This window comes from Epinephelus fuscoguttatus, linkage group LG24 (assembly GCF_011397635.1).
Source record: "Epinephelus fuscoguttatus linkage group LG24, E.fuscoguttatus.final_Chr_v1".
In the NCBI taxonomy this organism is placed as follows: domain Eukaryota; kingdom Metazoa; phylum Chordata; class Actinopteri; order Perciformes; family Serranidae; genus Epinephelus; species Epinephelus fuscoguttatus.
Window position 1 is genome coordinate 4,940,156 of NC_064775.1, and position 12,357 is coordinate 4,952,512.

The 12,357-nt window shown below is 44.3% G+C and overlaps 1 protein-coding gene across 5 annotated transcripts in view; it reads right to left on the reverse strand.

Moving 5' to 3' along the window:
* Positions 1–12,357, reverse strand: part of LOC125884749 (collagen alpha-1(XVIII) chain-like) — a 64,603-nt gene that overhangs the window by 23,443 nt on the left and 28,803 nt on the right. The window lies entirely within an intron of this gene.

The following is a 12,357-nucleotide window of genomic DNA, read 5'->3' on the forward strand; positions in this document are numbered from 1 at the left end:
GAAACATTTGGGAGATCTCCAGGAGTTATTATTGTGCTCCCTTGTGATGTTAAATGAAGTTGTTTCTTTTGATTTAAGGATCCTTCTACAGATTTCAGACAAGATAAAGGTTAGGATGTGTTAAAACTTGTTAGGATGCAATGTGTTTTATCTGCAGGAAGCTCGACAAGGTGGGAAACTGCTTTAAAGGTGGGGTAGGCGAAGAAGAAAACAGCAGAATTTGAAAACACATCGTCCTCATGCAGCTTTTCCCTCTCGGTCCTAAGCCCCTCCCACCAGACGATTAGGCACTTCATACAGTCAGCTCAGGAGACAGACCTTCTGTCGACGGCTATAGCTGCTTGAATTCAATCAGCGCAAAACCCCCGACGCTGGGTCTTACCTGTGTAATGGCAGCAACAGAAAGTTCGCTGATCCTGTGGTCACTTTTTACTTTTAGTCGATACTGCGGTTGCCCTTATAAAGTAGGTACTCTTGTATGCAGTATGCAAACATTCGGAACATCCTCATAAGACTACGCCCTGACCTTGTTTTAAGATCTGTTACCATGGAGATGAGACAAAATGCCATTTGCCGAACTGTCACACAACAAAATTCCTTCGCACTATGTATTTGAACATACTCAATTTATTTCGGGCATATAGTAGTATGGGTGTTGGAACGCACAGTGTGACTCAAGGCTATAGCTAACGTTAGCTACATAAACGTGAAGCTGCAGCTGTTAGCCTTTCGCTCCAGTTAGCAGAAGGCTAAACTGTTAGCAACATTTCCTCCCCACCTCTGAAACTTTGTCTTCCTTTTTGGGGGTTGCTCTGCAGTGTCGGCAGCTGTTGCCGATGTTGGATTAGCAGTTTCTTCTGCCGAATTCTCGGCCACTGAATCGGGCTTTCACTTAAGAGACATGTATGCATTCGTAGAACAGCCAATAGGAACGCCTTCTTTCTGAAAACAACCTCTGATTGGCCAAAGTCTCTCATCACAAGCTGGATTTTCTAAAGCTAGAAAACAGAGCTAAGAGGAGGTGCAGGAGTCTCGTTTTCTCTCAGACCACTTGAATTAGAATGTAATCAAAGGCAATGAGGGGATTTCTGCCCAATGACGCAAAAATTAAACTGCCTACTCCAGCTTTAAATGAGTCATTGACACAACCCAACCATGACAAGTTCCTCTGGGACAACAAACATCAAACCACATTTACCCCCCTGGTCTAACTGAAAACACCCAGTCAGTGATTTCCATACAACTGAAATCAAACATCCACAGATTGACTAACTAAAGCTGGATTCCAGATCCTACTTTTATTCCGCAGTGTCTGTGAGACTGTGGGGTTAAATTAATGGAAAAACTGCTGATGTTTCAGTTCCCATAGATTCAAACAGCCCAAGAGACCAACGGATTACATTCTCATAATCGGCATCACAAGGGAGAAAGGCTTTTGGCCCGGCGGACACTTCCACCCAGTGATCTCCTGAGGGCGGCCTGTCATCCCTGATTCATGACCAAAAAGCACAAAGTGTGCATTAAAGGGTCACAGAGGTCAGAGGTCGTGGGGGTTTCCCAAGGTTTATGAATGATGTGAAAGTATTACATACAGCTTGTTAAGGGCACAGTCACGGAAAGAGAGGGAAGCTGTAACTCTGACAGAGACCAGCTTGAGTTTAACTGCAAAAAGAACAATTCATAATGGTGGTAGAAACTTTAATTATGGCACCAGTAAAACATAAAACAGGAAATGAGATAATTTTGTTGCAAAACTTTGCTGAAAAATAGAATTAGAAACTTAACTGTGACTCTGTGTGTTTTTGAAATAACAAATATCTGTATATTTTCTCCATTAAAAAAATCTCTTGGTCCAAAAAAATGCCAGAAAATAGTGACAAACAGTAGAAAAGCCAAATGTATTAAATTAGCAATGACGTGGAAAATAAAAGTGGTAAATCCTGAAAGTGTACGGCATTTTCTTCCTGAAAAATTATCTAAATAAGTCACTGATTTTCAAAAATTAGTGCACATACATTTTCAGCCTTTAAGTGAGACGAAAAAATAATAAAGTCATTCTTCAAAATGCATGACTGAATAACATTTTTTCATCGTCACATTTGATTTAAGGGAGCTGAATACGACCCCTTTACATTGCCTGTTCAAGACAGAAATGTCGTACCGTTATTTTGCGGTTTTGTTTAAAAGGTACGATCACAGAATGAGGGGAGTGAGTATCTGTGTAAAAAGTGTGAGCCTGCAGGATATGACGGGCGTGATGTTTTGAAGGCGTGTTATGTGTGTGACCCACTAACGGGAGATTTAAAAAGCAGCTAGTAGCCATTAGCGACTAACTCAAAGAAGAAAAACAGTGATTTCGAGTCTGATTGAGGTTGTCTGCACACGGCTCTCAACATGGAGGTGGCTGAGCCGGCAGCTAACGGTGCTAACATCTTGAACAGTGCCAGTGTTTCTAACAGAAGCAGAATCTATGTGGTCTTTGTTGTCATTCTGTGTCCTCTCTCTAAATTTGGTGGCTTTGCAGGTCCATGAACGCATCGCAAGTGGAACTCGGAGTTCTTTTTTCCTCAGCAGCAGTTTGTGGAGTCTGAGTCAGTCGATCTGATCAGAGCTAATCAGAACTGCTATTTTACCGCTCTGAATGACATAGAGAGCTCATTTACAAATCAATCAAATTTGGGTTTCAGCAAGATAATGATATTTTGGCTGTTAAGTGTGTCTGCAAACTCACTCAGGAGTCTTTTACAAACCTCTCCACCTGCTCAGAGAATCACATTACACCGACCAACACTCTGCCAGGGAAGGTTATCAACAGGACAACCAGCTCATAACCATCTGCACATCTGCACTCGCCAATCCAACCCTGGCAGGAAGTAATCCTAAACACATGTTCTCACACACACACACACACACACACACACAAACACTTAATATGCACAGGCCTTGTTGAATGAACGCTGTCCTGCACAGCAGCTACAGCTAAGCCTGCATCCTGAGGGACGGAGCCGGAGCAGGGCACGCCAGCTGGGCGGGTGGTCGACTTCCCACTGAGGGCACCTGCTATTGGCTCATCTCACGGCGACACAGCTGCTGCAGCTGTTGCACAAATCAGGTGGGTCGAATGATGAATGTAGATATTTTTGATAATGATAAATGACAATAAGGAAACTTCCTTTTCTGCAGCAGCATGTGAATTTTGTCTCACAAGCCGGATCCTGTTTCACTCCACACGTGCACATTCACATCTGGAAGCTGTCCTGTCCAACCACAGCTCTCCCACTAAACAGGCCAGTTAAGGCTCCCATGAACAAGAACAGTGACTGCAAACTATTCTTTCATACAGTTACATCATTTCTTTATCAGAATCGCAATCTCAGTCTCGTGTTTGTCCGGTGAACCAAAATTCAAAGCAAGTGAGATGATTAACAGGAGGCGAACTGGGATTTTCAGGCAGTTTTTCCACTTCATTTTTGGATATTTTTCACCCATTTAGGCCTTAGAAATAAAATAAATAGACAGAGCATCTCTATTTCCATTAGTCCAGCAGTTAATGCTGACAAAAATAACACAGCAATAATGTGCCCCGGGGCCTCCTACCAGTGGGACGTGCACCTCTAACAGGAGGCGCCCAGGAAGTATCCTTATCAGATGCCCGAACCACCTCAACTGACCCCTTTAGACGCAAAGGAGCAGCGGCTCTACTCCGAGCTCCCTCCAGATGTCCGAGCTCCTCACCCTAACTCCTCACTCCTCATCTCTAAGGCTGAGCCCAGACACCCCACAGAGGAAACTCATTTCGGCTGCTTGTATCCGCGATCTCATTCTTTCAGTCACTACCCGGAGCTCATGACCATAGGTGAGGGTTGGGACGTAGATGGACCAGTAAATCAAAAGCTTTGCCTTTTGGGTGAACTCTCTTCACCACGATGGTCCGGCGCCAAACCACTAGACACAATTTACAGCAAGCAAGTTTTTCTTTGGACACATAATTTGCAGTTGAAAAAAGGAAATAAATCACAGTATTTTTGTAATATATGTTAACAAATTACTCAGCATATATTGTATGTTTTCGTATGTTTGTGCAAACCACAGAATTCTCAGCAACGCTGTGGTTAAGTTGTGGTTAGATTGAGGAAGAAAAACCACTTGGTTATGGTTTGGAAAGGACCTTGTTTTGGCTCAAAACACCTACGTCTGGTGTTCCAAAAGCTGCTAGAAAAGCAGGGACAGGTCAGCAAAAGGTTCAGGCCTCCAATGCACTTGGAAATGTCGGAATGTGTCAGTAAAAAAACACCTGAGTTTGGTGGCTTAAATGCTGCTGGAAACACTGCGCTGGTACTCCAAAAAAAAACCCAACAACAGCCACATCGGTGGCTAAAACACCATGTGTCAATTGAAAAAACCCCAAGGTTGGTGACAAACACCTAGGTTCTGTGGCAAAAACAACTCGGAAAAGCCGCCATGTATGTCTAGAAACACCCAGATTCACCACCTCAAATGCCTCTGCTGGAAGGTGTCAGTGAAAAACACAGATTTGGTGCCACAAATGCAACTGGTAAACGTCGTAATATGTTGGGGAAAAACACCCAGGTTCAGAGGCTCAAAGGCAGCCATGTGTCTGTGAAAAACACCCAGGTTCAGGGCCATAAATGCTGCTGGGAAATGCAGCAATGTGTCGGTAAAAACATTCAGGTTCATTAAAAAATGCCGCTGGGGAAAAAACATCCAGGTTTGGTGCCGCAAACACAGCTGGGAAACGCTGTGACGTGCTGCTAAAAAACCTCCAAGTTTGGTACATAAACACCTCGGTTCAGTGCCACAATCGCTGCCGGGAAACGCTGCCACGTGTTGGTAAAAAAACCCCAGGTTGAGTGGTTCACACGCTGCTGCAAACTGCCATGTTTGGTGCCACAAATATACTACATCACTTTATTTACGTTGACATGATATGTGTAAAACACAACTGGAATCTGGCATGACACCCAAACATGTGAACGCTGCCTGCGAAACAATCATGTTAACCCTGCCCATGGCTTCATGCCCTGCTTCTGTCTCCAGGACTCATTGTATAGAAGAACAACATACAGCGGTGTCTCACAGCCCTGAAGGCACCGGCAAATACAAGAAATGACCTCATGTATTCTGTTACAGAGGATTACTGAAGTGCCATGTCTGAGTTTTCCAACATTCAACCCGAGGAAATTCGAAGCCTGTTTTACCGTGTGAAGAAAGGCAAGACACTGCCAGTGGAGAGAGCCACAGACAGACAGACAGACAGATGGAGGCAGAGGAAGGAAATGCGTGTCAGATGTCCATGGGAAAATGAACCATGAGGGACTCTAACAGAATGAAGCACATAGACTGAATCCGTCCCAAAAGCCTGCACGGACACGACATCCCAGTTATAACAGGCTGAAATGTCACTGTGGGACTGATGGACTCCTCCAGAAGTTAAGGAGTGCAAAGTGTCTCCCCAGGGGGAAGAAAAAACTCCCCTGGAGGCTGTGAAACGTAAAGAGTTTTATTATCTGCTGTAGACCACATTTTGCATCCCTGTCAGTCTCATAACTGGCCCCAGAAAGCTTTGTTCCGCAGACCTTGTTGTGAGCAGTTTCATCTTTCTACCTAACTACACCCGCCAACCGCATCATCGCACAGAAGAAGTCGTGCATCTAGGGTTGTCATGAGAACCGATACTTCGGTACCAAGTCAATGCCAACACGCAAAAAATACGCTGGTACCTGTTTTCATTTCGGTACCGTAAGTGCCGGATACAACTTTGCCCTCAGCGGCCCAGCCCGTCCCTTTAACTGTAAGGCCAGGTTTAAACCCGACTTTTCTTTAAGGATACGAACGTGGACACTGAAGGCTGACTCGCGTCTTTCTTTCCATGGCAAGCATTCATCATGTGCCTCTGAAGTGTCAAGGTCCCCGTCATTCAGTGAATGTAGAGTCTGTAGGCAAACCCCAGAGATCTTGCCTCCGGAAGAAGAGCGGAAGAGCCCTGGTTTCCGGTTGTAAACTGTTTGTAGTCCGCGTGATATTGACCAATCACGTTTGAGCCGGCTGCAGTTGTTGCCAGGTTAAATGCACCATGCGGTGAACTAACGAGGCGGAACATAATTGGCGTCACTGCAAACTCTGAATCCATCGCAATGGCTCAGCATATTTACTTATATATAAACGGAAGTCAGAAACGGAAATTCGCCTCCTCCGCCCAAATCAAACCGGAATGCCAAAAAATCGGGGGTCTGCCCCCAGAGGCTGTATCGCCGGCAGATGCTGAATACAGCCAATGGGTTCCGAGAATGTATACTCGCAAGAACCAGTGTGCAAACGGTGCCTCCGAAGTTTCCAGACAAAAAGGAGGAAACACTTAAAAGACAGATACCCTGAGTGATATGGTGAGTAAGTTTCAATTTCTGTATCGAGAATCGTGGAAATTCACTGGTATTGGTATCGACTACTGAAATTCTGGTATGGTGACAAGCCTACGTGCATCTATTCATGAAGAAGAGGATTGTGCTGGTGACGGCAGTCGAAACGTTAATGGTGTTTTTGGGTCCCCGGGAAGACATCTGAGTTCTCCAAACATATACTTGGAGCGCCACAAGCCGTCTAGTTCCATGTCGGCCCTGACACACCAAGCCGACGATCAGCTATCAGTCAAAGTTGGGCCGTTGGTGAGCATCTATCGTCCTCGTAAATATGCTCTGTTCCTTCAACTCTGGATTGTGTTGTTGACGTGCTAACTGGCTAACTAGCATCAAGACGGTCTTCTGGTTTCCCTTTCTGAATGATGATTACAGACGACCGTCGTCTGCTGGTGTGGAGGGGTTTGTCCTCTCACGCAGGCACCGAACACACATGCTTGTTGGCTGTTGCTTTGGTGTGTTCATGTACAACTTTCTGACCGAGATACGGTGACATAAGGGAATGAGGCACTCGTCAGTTTGGTGTGTCCGGGCCTTTATATTGGAGAGTAGGCTGATATCTCCAACACACTAACGGCTCTACGGGAAAGAGGAAAAATATGTATTTTTGATTTCGGGGTGAACTGTCCCTTTAAAGTTCGGGACACTTCTGCAAACAGATTTTTGCACACTTATGTTGATAAAATATATACGATAACACGCTGCCTTGGGTTTCTTACAAAACCTATTTGCTGTTCCAAAATTTGCTGCATACACAAGTAATTTATAGGAGACAGAGTTGCATGTAAATACTTGCATGCACGCTGGCCACAAAAACAAAACTGAAAACAAAGACAAAGATGTGGTTTCTTTTGCTGCATGACCCTTTATAGGGTGCAGAATATAAACAGCTCAGGCCTCAGTGCATGCTGCCAAATCTCCAAATTAGCAGTTTCACGTCTGTGCAGGCAGGAGTCCCTTTTCAAACACTTGTGATGACTAAACCTGAGAGCCGACTGGGTAGATTCAAGTGCAAAAATGCAACTTATTTGACATTAGGTGCATGTCATTTTACAGAATAAAGCCAGAAACATGCAAGTGGGATAGAAAATTTAAAACAGTAAAAACGAAGCTCTGGATTGCGATTTGAATCAGCGCTGCACTATTGGTATTTTTAGAGGAGGACGTCAAAGTCCACTGCAAGCTAAAATATCTGTATGCACAAACCCTTCTCATTCCTCGTCTGTAATTACATAAAAACATGAAATTCTGTGTGAGCATGCAAAAGAACATTACACCATTATCAAAGTATGCTTCAACCAGACCTTTACCTCCATCTGAAAGCTGCAGGCCTTATTTGGGAAAGCAAAGACTGCAATAACAAAGCTAATTAAATTGTCTAATGATACACTATAAGGAATCTGAGGCATTTAGGCCACTACGGTTTTAAAATAAGTCAAGAAACAGAGTCGTTCTGACGCCGAACACGCCAGTTAAACCAGTGGCTTCAACCATTAACACCCCCAGCTGTAGTTTGACCCTCCTGGGAGCGAACCAACTGGACTCGTCTGAGGAGCAGAGTGGCATCAGTTCACACTTCAAACGGAGGCGACACAGCTGTGACATCTGCAGCCTCCTCAGTCAGACCTTAATCCATGTTTGAATAAACTGAGAGCTGAGAGCTAATTAAGGCTGACTGATGGGGGATCAGTGGCGAGTTCTTTTTCATTCCCATCCATTTTCTGGAGATTTTAAATCATTTCTTGGCCGCGGTCCAAATTAAATGTTACTGTGCGAGGAATGTATTTGAGCCGAGTGGAGAAATGCAAGTCGCAACAGATACCATCAACTGTAAGCAGCTAGTGGAATGTGTGCATGCTTTGCTTTTATTTTAAAGACTTTATTTCTTTGGGACCTTCTAAAATTGGTTGGGGGACTCACGAGGGACAGACTGAAAGAGAATGGTCAAAATCAGAAGCAGAAGACGCTGTGGTGTGGGACAAACTGAGTTCTGCAGCAGTGTTTCCACTATAATTGTACAGCGGGAATCCCCACCAGGCCCAAAAAAAATGTTTTAAGCAAAGTTAGATGGGATAATTCATAGCTTAGCTTAGCATAGAGACTGATAACAAGGGAAAACAGATAGCCTGGTTCTGTCTAAGGGGGCAACCAGGGCCTGGATCAGAGCACACTTGACCACAGAGTCCAGTTCATTTGACTGGTGTAACACCTGTGCCTTGAAAAGGTGGTCTTGAGTAAGGCTGTAGTTTCCTGGTCGACTAGTCGATTATTTGGTCGCTATGCTCTCGTCCGACCAAATTTTCAATAGTCGAATAATCTCTGTGTTACTTTCATGAGGAGAAAAGTGCTACATCAACAGCTTTCGAGGGCTGTACCCAAATATTCGGATATTCGAAGATTCGTTTCTATGGGTAGGTATTCGTTATGAAAATTTGGTATTCGATATTCGTTTTTTTATTTACTTTTTTTAAACTTTTTTTTTTGGTGCTAAATGCAGTCTTTTTGTTGTTGGTAAATGTAGGTTATCAATAAAAATCACAACTTTTAAACTGCATTGTTAAAAATGTGAAAATATAGTACAGCCTACCAACTGAGCTTGTGCGCACGGCACGCTTGAGCGCATCCGTCTGAGGCTGTGGATCAATGCCAAGTTTTACCACTTTATCACTATTCCCTCTAACTTCTAGCTGTTTTTTCGTTATCTTTTGAATTTAATATGAATTATGGAACCGTTTTTGTCAACGTTTGTTTCCCCCGTTTTGTACAATAAATTATTGTTTAAAGTTTCAGCAAGTTTCTTTTGGAGTGCGTGACACAAGCGTGTTTTGAAAACGGCCGCGGACTGTCACCTGCTCAACGCATCAGTACCTTTGGATGCCATGACAGTAATAGCCAATAATGTCAAAATATCATTTACAGACAGATTTAACAGACGATCACTGCTGCCCGACCCGCAGGTCCATTTGCGGGTCCCGCGGGTTACGGGTCGACCCGTGCATCATGACTCAGCTCAGTCTATAAGGCTGTACACAACAGTAAGACTATAGACATTATATTCTATTCAGGCCGGCAGAACCGGGAGTGCATCGGCTCTACAGTGCACGGCACAGAGTGTCTGCCAGCAACCAATTACTTGCAGAGGCTTCCTACAACTTGTTTCAACGGTTCCGATTTAATCAGAAGACAAATTAAACAGGATGACTAGCCAATGTGAAAATCAAAAGAAAGCATAGAATAATGTACTGAAGGAGACTGTTGTGTCAGCACATTTTTTGTGGTTTGAGAGCAAAGATCCGGTTGCCACTGTGCAAAACTCCGCAATACAATTAGGTCTGAAAAACCCCGGAGTCCGGCTTCATATGAGCAGAGGAAATCTCCACTCATCGCCAGGCTAATTTATACAATGTAAAATGCCATAGGCTGGCGCTAATTACGTTAGCATGTTGTCTTTATTTGGAAAACGTGTTTAGTATAAGACAGTTGTTTTGTCAGTGAACCTTGTGAGCTGTAATAGAGCCACATTATGTGCCGTCACCTTTGTTACATGTTGCTGTTGTCCCTGGTTTCATATGAGAAGAGAAAAAGATTGCTAGACACTAGGCTAATTTATACAATGTAAAATGCCATAGGCTTGTGCTAATAACGTTAGCATGTTGTATTTGTGGGGAAAATGTGTCCAGATAAAGACAAGTGTTTGTCTGTGAATGCTGCGAGTTATAGTGAAGCTGATTTGTGTACTTGAGTTTGAAACTGTCTCTATTAAGCCATGTTTAATGTGTGTTTAATGTGTGTTTTGAATCAACTATATAAATAAAGTTTGATTTGAACTAAACTTCACAGCACTTTACACAGTCCTCCACCGCCAACTAGCGTTTTGGAGGTGTAACTGCAGAGTGACGCAGACACACCACCACAGAAGTAAAAATAACGTGCAGATTTTTTTTCTCCCACGACTAATCGATTAGTTGAAGATTATGTGCGACTTTAGTCGACCAAGATTTTCTTTGGCTGACTACAGTCCTACTCTTGAGTACGGTTCATGTGCACTCCACTACAGTACATATCAGGTGTGAATACCAACGACACCAAAACACGACGACAAGGAGTTTCTAACTAGCTATGAAACAGTCTAGTCTAGTCCGCATTTCACAGGTTCAATGTGGAGGATTTAGTGCCATCTAGTGGTGAGGATTGCAGATTACAACAAGCTGAAACTTCTCCTGCTTAAAATTCCTTCAGTGTTCATTGCTCAGGAGGTTTTTACTGGGAGCTGAATTATCCACAGAGGTCTCTTAAATCTGGTAAAAACACTGAGGGGGCGGCAGTAGATCAGTCCTTAGGGACTTGGGTGGAAACCGGAGGGTCCCAGTTGAAGTCCCCGTCCAAGCCAAATATGGAGTGTGGGCTGGAAGCTGGAGAAGTGCCAGTTAGCGTCCTGGGCACCATCAAGGTGCCCCTGAGCACCCCAACTGCTCGGGATACTCTCATGACCAAAAAGTGACTTTGGTGAATTTTTCCTTTACGCTTCGCTTCTTGTTTTTTCTCACTGTGTTTTCAACCTCTGTTGCTATTGCTACGACAACCAGCTCACCACTAACTGGTAAAAAAAAAGCTAATTTTAGGCACACAGGAAGGATTTGGATTAATGGCGGATAATTGTAAATTGGCCTTAAACGCAGCTTAAAACGATTAAACTGTTGTTGAAGAAGTGAAAGAGGGGGTAATTCCCGTGCTCATAAAAGTCCCTCTCACACTTTGTCCCCCTCTCTGTCTCTGCTCATCTTCTAATGCTCGGCTGAGCACTTCATTACCACCCATCAAGTGTTACTGGTTTGAGAGGGTAGGCGACTGGCCGTGCCCTCTGACCTCTGGCAGAGACTCCAAGCCGCCCAGTCTCACCCCGCTCACAAGGGTTCTCTTGTTACTCGCCGCGACACCGACGCCCTTTCTCCCAAACCGAGCGCACAATCGCCACACTCTTTCTTCTGGAGCAGACCGTTTTCCCACCCACAGCCAGGATCATAAATGCCATCCTCTCCCCATCCTCCCCACCACAGATGGCCCGATTGTTTGCCCCCCCCCTCTCTTAAATAGCATTCGCCTCTAAATCCACACAGAATTCGACGCCAGCTGATCAGAAACTGGGAGATATGATGACAAGGAGATAACCCAGAATAGAAATGCGTGACCGGCATGCAAGTGTAGGATGTGATGGGAGCAATGCAGTGATTATTGTTCAACCAGACTTGTGCTGCGTGTAGGAAACCATCGATTCAGTTGTCCAGGAACATTAATAGAAGAAGTGGATCAGGAGTTTGTTAAAGTCTGAGCCATGTAAGTGGCAAAAATACACTAAAACTGCCCAGTGAATTCAAAATGGCTGAACCCAAATGTCCAGACTTCACCACACTTGCAGACTCGCGGACTTAGCGGGCGCATTCCTTGAAGTCTGGGAGTGCTGAGGGTGCTGAGGGCTGTCCAAATCCACAATCCCTCCAGTCCACAAGGGGCCTAAGGCGGACTTCCTGCAGACTTCCAGAGTCACTGCCTTAATTGCCCACAATTCACTGCAATACACACGTGACGTGGTAGTTTTGCGACTGCCAGGTCCAGCCCTCATGATGTTTTCTGCTACCGTTTCTTCCATTATTATTTCCTGCTAGCCTGAACCGTGGGCCATCACAAGCTGATATTGAGCACACCCAACTCAGGGCAGTTTGGTAACCTCCAAAACCACTCCACTAGTGTCTAAACCGTCCAAGCAGTTGCTGAAATATAGCCTATATCTGTGATTATATCCGTGATTATGCAAATTTCCCAACATATTTAAGTTAATATCTAGTAGTTTCTAAATGCTGGGGACCCATTCTGTACATTTCTTACATACAACTTTGGGACACTCAAAGTGCCCAGTGAATTCAAG